Genomic DNA, 7,500 nt, shown 5'->3' on the forward strand with positions numbered 1-7,500 from the left:
TAGCGGGAATAACATGTTATAACTGCAAACGTCAAGGTCACTTAAGTGCAGACTGCAGAACGAAATTTTGCTCGATTCACAACACTGCATCGCATTCATATAGTCAATGTTACTCGCGTAAGACACAACAATATCCCAGAAATACACAGTCAATTTCACAGTCAGCTCCATATGGAAATAAAAAGAAAAATCCTCATTTTAACAATAAGAAGAAACAACCAAATGTCAATGCAGTTCAGAGTCCAAAACAAACAAACACTTCTTCAAATATCGCTGAGCCTGTGTCGTCAAACCAGACCTCGGCAAGGTCAGACTAATTTTCAGAATGTGCAGAGCAAAGCAAATACCACATAGTTAACTCTAGAGGGGGAAGAGAGTGATGTTGGGTCAAGGTCATTCATGTCAACATCAATAGTATTGAAAAATCAATTTAATGTTTTATCAGATAAATGTGAGACAATAGATTTTCCTATGAAACACACGGCCGAATTAAGTAAAACAGTGCATGCTCCCGTAGATTTGCAACGAATTCATACAATAATAAGCCAAAATGAGTTACGGCCAACCTTATATGCTGTAATTTAGAACACAAATCCTTTACGTTATTTTTTGACTCTGATAGTCCACGTAATATCATGGATTTGAAGACAACATCATTTGTTGTTTTCGAACTTTCCGATTGAAAAATCCGGAATTAGACTTTCGGGTATAGGAAATAATGAATTAAATGTCATAGGCATAACTCATGTTCAGTTCAGAGTCGGTAATCGCACGTTTGCCGATACATTTGTTGTTGTAAAAAACATTAATATGTATCCAGCTGTAATTATAGGATACCCATCTATGGGAAATCAAAACATTATCTTAGCTCCTGTCAAGCACGGCGTGTATATCAAAGGGAAATTCTATAAGTCTTCTAATGCCTTAAAATCAGTTTTGGATAAAAAGGAGACGACAAATGTAACCGTAACGTACGTTGAAGAACCAATAACTTGTCTCACTAATGAAGAAATAATATACGCGACCCAGCAGAATTCTCGTTCACACCGTAATATCATCTTGCACGCAATCTATCGAACCAAACCTACCTTCGAATTTAATAGTGCAAATAAAGAAAACATTACCGGGATCTGAAATATTAATCCTTTCCGATACTTTGAAAACTAACGGATTGTCTGTCACACAAGCTATTTATACAGTAGGCTCACATCAACAATGTAATATCGAAGTCTGTAATCATTTAAGTAACACTTTAATAATTCACAAAAATCAACATATCTTGGATGTAGAAGTTTATAAACATCGTATTCTTACCGTAACTGAAATCAATCACTCTCAATCAGTTGCGGATGAATCCCTGTTGCGATCTATTAAAAATATTATCAATAAAGACATTCGAGACGAAGAAATTCAGCAAGAAAATTTTTGAACTTTTAACTAAATATCATGATGTTTTTTCTACTACGGATGGATCCTTAGGAAAAACAGATGTGATCGAGCATCAAATAAGGTTAAAGGACAAGCAGAAAATTATCTATGTACCCTCGTACAGACTCCCTATGAAATTGCAGAATGAAATAAATGATGAAGTAGGTAAAATGCTAGAAGAAGGAGTCATTAGGAAATCAAACAGCCCTTATAATTTTCCATTAATAGTTGTACCGAAAAAAGATCGAACATGGCGTATCTGCGTCGACTTTCGTCGTCTAAACGAGGGAAACGATCCCTGATCGATTCCCATGCCATGTACTGACGATATTTTTTCTTTGTTAGGTCAGAATAAATATTTTACCAGTTTGGACTTACTTAAAGGCTTTCACCAGATATCATTAGAAGAAGATAGTATCCCATACACAGCCTTCAGCACAGCCAGGGACATTATGAATTTTTACGGATGCCTTTGGGTTTACGTGTGCTCCTATAACATTTACAAGAATGATTAACATAGTGTTTGGAGACTTGTTAGGGGATATATTGCATGCCTATATGGATGATCTTGTAATCTTTTCCAACACCTTAGAAGAACATCTACGTAAGTTAGAACTAGTACTACAGAGATTAAGACAAACATAACTTAAGGGTAAAAATTAGTAAGTGTGAATTTTTCAAAACAGAATTAATATATTGGGTTTCATGGTGTCAAGCCAAGGTCTTAAAGTAGTCCATGATAAGGTGTCGGCTATACGTAATTTTCCCATACCTACTAATGTTCAAGGGAATACAGCAATTTCTGGGTTGTAGTGGATATTACAGGCGTTTTATACGCAACTATTCAATAATAGCCGCTCCTTTAACTGATCTTACGAAGAAGGGCGTAGATTTCATATGGTCTGAGCAACATCAGCAGGCGTTTAATACTTTGAAAGATGAACTGTGTAGTTCTCCTATCTTAAAATTTCCTGACTTCGGTAAGGAATTCTTCATTGCAACAGACGCCTCAGACTTAGGAGTAGGAGGGGTATTGCTTCAGCAATATGATAAACAATTTTTCCCGATAGCTTTCTATTCTCGGAAATTGAGAACTTCCTAAAGTAAGTATGGCAGTAATAGACAAGGAAGGGCTAGCTATTGTTAATTCGCTAGTGCATTTTAAGTTCATAATTTACAGTTATCCCGTTAAGGTTCTTACTGACCATAAACCACTAACAGAGTTCTTTAAAGGCTTCAACCACAGCCCTAAACGAACTCGGTGGCATTTGATCATTCAAGATTTTGGCGCAAGAATCGGGTATTTACCTGGGAAAGCAAATATCATTGCGGATGCATTATCACGCAACCCCGTGTCATCTTGTACAGAGCCTTTAGCTGAATTAATAGATATATCAACATCCATGCCTATTGTAAAAACAATATCTGAACAAGAAGATTTAGGCTGGAGCGCTGAATTGTTACAGACTGAGCAAAGAAAAGATCAGAAAATAGAAACAATTATAAATGCTTTGAAAGGCAATCATAAGGAAAAGGAATATATAAAGTATTAGCAGCAGAATTATATAATCAAAGATAATATTCTGTGTAGGACTGCGACAAGGAAAACCTGAAATACACCACATGTAACTAACGACCAGGTAGTAGTACCAATCTCACTTATTTCCACTGTCCTGAATTGGTTGCATTCAAATCCATTACATGGACAGCCGGGGTTTTCATTAATGTCACAGAAAGCCAAATCATTGTTTTATTGGCATACAATGCTTCCAGATATAAAAAGACACATAGCTAATTGTCGCACATGTCAGGAAAACAAAGGGCATACGAAAACACCTGTCAGCCTAGGAGCTTATCCTGTGCCAATCAACCCTTTGAAAGAATACATTTAGATTTGTTAACAGGATTTTACGAATCAGACAGAGGAAATAAGCACCTCTTAGTAATTATAGATGCTTTAACTCGATATACAGAACTAATAGCGCTTAAAACTAAAACTGCGATTGAATGCGCTAGGAAGTTTCACGAGTGTTACATTTGTAAACATGGAATTCCACACAGGATAATCTTAGACTCGGGTGGTGAATTTAATAATCACTTTCTTACCTCATTGTGTGAATTCCTCAACATAAAGAAAATAAATACCATGATATATCACCCAGAGTCGAATGGGCTAGTGGAAAGAGCAAATAGGAAGATATTAAATATATTAAGGGTAACACTAGGGGGATCAGACCCCAACTGGGATATTGCAATACCGGCGGCACTGAGTACTCTGAATCATTCATATCATATATCAATTAAAATGTCACCGCATGAAGCATTGTATGGTACCCCAGTTAGAACGCCTTTCCATGTATTAACGCCTACAACTAATCTATCAAATCCTTTAAAATAATGTATAAATGCAAGTATAAGTCGATATGATAGCCTTCGAAAGAATTTAGAAGAATCACAAATCATAATGAAAAGGAATCATGATAAAACAGCGAAACCAACTAAAACATACACCGTGGGTGATAACGTATATATTCAAATCAATGTACGAAAAGGCTCAATTATAAACTAACACCTAAGTTTGAAGGCCCATTTACCATTTTGGAAACATTAACGGCCAATAGGTTTAGAGTTCAAAACGTTATCCCAACCCACGGATGAGAGAATAGTACCATTGGCTCACATAAGAAATTAAAAAGAAAAGAGAGGAAAAGAAGTGAGGGAAAAACAATATCTGAACAAGAAGATTTAGGCTGGAGCGCTGAATTGTTACAGACTGAGCAAAGAAAAGATCAGAAAATAGAAACAATTATAAATGGCTTTGAAAGGCAATCATAAGGAAAAGGAATATATAAAGTATTAGCAGCAGAATTATATAATCAAAGATAATATTCTGTGTAGGACTGCGACAAGGAAAACCTGAAATACACCACATGTAACTAACGACCAGGTAGTAGTACCAATCTCACTTATTTCCACTGTCCTGAATTGGTTGCATTCAAATCCATTACATGGACAGCCGGGGTTTTCATTAATGTCACAGAAAGCCAAATCATTGTTTTATTGGCATACAATGCTTCCAGATATAAAAAGACACATAGCTAATTGTCGCACATGTCAGGAAAACAAAGGGCATACGAAAACACCTGTCAGCCTAGGAGCTTATCCTGTGCCCAATCAACCCTTTGAAAGGAATACATTTAGATTTGTTAACAGGATTTTACGAATCAGACAGAGGAAATAAGCACCTCTTAGTAATTATAGATGCTTTAACTCGATATACAGAACTAATAGCGCTTAAAACTAAAACTGCGATTGAATGCGCTAGGAAGTTTCACGAGTGTTACATTTGTAAACATGGAATTCCACACAGGATAATCTTAGACTCGGGTGGTGAATTTAATAATCACTTTCTTACCTCATTGTGTGAATTCCTCAACATAAAGAAAATAAATACCATGATATATCACCCAGAGTCGAATGGGCTAGTGGAAAGAGCAAATAGGAAGATATTAAATATATTAAGGGTAACACTAGGGGGATCAGACCCCAACTGGGATATTGCAATACCGGCGGCACTGAGTACTCTGAATCATTCATATCATATATCAAATAAAAATGTCACCGCATGAAGCATTGTATGGTACCCCAGTTAGAACGCCTTTCCATGTATTAACGCCTACAACTAATCTATCAAATCCTTTAAAATAATGTATAAATGCAAGTATAAGTCGATATGATATCCTTCGAAAGAATTTAGAAGAATCACAAATCATAATGAAAAGGAATCATGATAAAACAGCGAAACCAACTAAAACATACACCGTGGGTGATAACGTATATATTCAAATCAATGTACGAAAAGGGCTCAATTATAAACTAACACCTAAGTTTGAAGGCCCATTTACCATTTTGGAAACATTAACGGCCAATAGGTTTAGAGTTCAAAACGTATCCCAACCCACGGATGAGAGAATAGTACCATTGGCTCACATAAGAAATTAAAAAGAAAAGAGAGGAAAAGAAGTGAGGGAAAATTTCTTTTTTATTTTATGTGATTAAAAGTTTTCTTTTTAATAGAGGAGTAATTACATATATTTTTCTCGTTACAGGTTTCCATGATGAATTTTTTGTTGTTGGGAGTGATATTGTTCGCTCAGACATTTTTCTTCGTGTGGGATGAGCTCTAAAACTAAAGTATAAATTTTAAATATGGCACTATAGTTGAAAGACAAGAAGACATTTTTATTACATCAACCAACGTAATTGTAGAAGTGAATATGCAAGCAATTTTTCTTCAAGAGAATGATGTCACTAGCTTAAGAACCGCCATTTCAAGGTTTTCTGCCTCATTGGATGAGTTGCATAGAAGACATTTTCATTTGACTGCAGAGAGTTTGCTTGGATCAACATTAAAAGTTGCAGAGATGCTATCTGATGACTTGAAAAAATAAGACTGACGAGACAGGATCTTTGGCTTATGACCTTTTGATGTGGACTGTAGGACACGAACATAAATAAAGACGAAATCCGTTTATTTATGCTGCATTAAGCATCTTTGGGTCTGTTGCAAGTTTAGGTTTAGGAATTTTCAATCGTCTTAAAATAGTAATCAAAATAAGAAAATTGAGTTCTTGACTCATGAAGATGAATTGATTATGTCAGAACTAAGGAATCAGTTAGCTTCAATCAATAAAATTATGGATTTAGTAAATGAACATTCAAATAATATCTTCAGATTATGGAAGTACAGGATTTGTTGGCAACATTAACGTATTATGATTCAAAGATAGATCACATACATAACAGAATTGCACATTTCATTGAGAAATCCAAGGATTATGTAGAAGCTATCACGTTAGCAACTAAAGGTGTACTGTCGCCCCATTTGTTGCCTATAAGTTACTTAAAGTTAATTCTGGAGAACGGAAGGGATAAACTAGGCTATGTCCTTTGTTAGACGAACATAGGTTAGAATTTATTACAGCCTAATTACAGTAAACGTAGATAATAACAAGATTATGACTACAATTCCCTTTGATTCTTCTGATGCCTGGCAATCTTACAGGATATCACCATTTCCGACTTTCTTGACGAATCACTCAAATCCAGTAATATCCAGTTTGACAGGGACACGAATTGATTTCCCCAGACAAGGAAACATATATGGTCATTAAAGACTTAAATCAATTAACTCACTGTTCAGACGCAATGGATAGAAAAAATATGTACAGCTGACTCATTTGAATTCCATAAAAACTTAATGGATTCATGCGAGTTAGGTATAGTGCTAGACGGTGCTCTCTCCTATACAAGTGAAAATTGTCTTGATATGCTTTATCCCTTGGACAATAATGAGTTCAATTGCAGACTGAACAATGGCTCGTGGATACGATACGACAAGGACGGCTTCAATGTATCATGCCCTGACGGATCCACGTCCTTCACCCACATCTTCGTCGCAGCAGATGGTTGTATTGGGACTTCCCCTAATTCCATGGTGACTGGTCTACGGACACTCATCAGAGAACGAGCCTACTTCGCGAACTTCACGTGGACCTCTACAATGCCAGCACTCCATCTCCCGTATAACAGACATGTGGCAAAGCGGTTGATGAAGCTTACCGAAAGGGACCACCTGTCACCGACTTATAAGGAAATCCTTCACCCCATACTACTAGTAGGTCTGGCATTCACGGTGGTGATATTTATCGCCGTGAATATCCTTGTTTGGCGTAGGTTACGGCACAGCATGCAGCTACAAAGGAACGTTTCGCCTAGTCCCGACAATACTCCGTACTTGATTCAGTTTAAAGCCGTTTGAGTGGCCACCTCATTCGCTAAAGGAGTAAATTGTCGGGAAGTGTTTGTAAGAAAAGCGGTTATTACGCTAGTAATATGTAATTGAAGAAATTTTCTACATTTGCATTGTTAAAAATACATTTAAAACAACATTTAAAAAAAAAAAAAATATATAAATAATTTTTCTCTTGGCATCTAATAAAAATATATAAGCCGGAATGTTAAAAAGAAAAGAGAAAAAAAAAATATATATATATATAACAGAATCTATGG

The sequence above is a fragment of the Palaemon carinicauda genome, chromosome 23 (genome assembly GCF_036898095.1).
Source record: "Palaemon carinicauda isolate YSFRI2023 chromosome 23, ASM3689809v2, whole genome shotgun sequence".
In the NCBI taxonomy this organism is placed as follows: domain Eukaryota; kingdom Metazoa; phylum Arthropoda; class Malacostraca; order Decapoda; family Palaemonidae; genus Palaemon; species Palaemon carinicauda.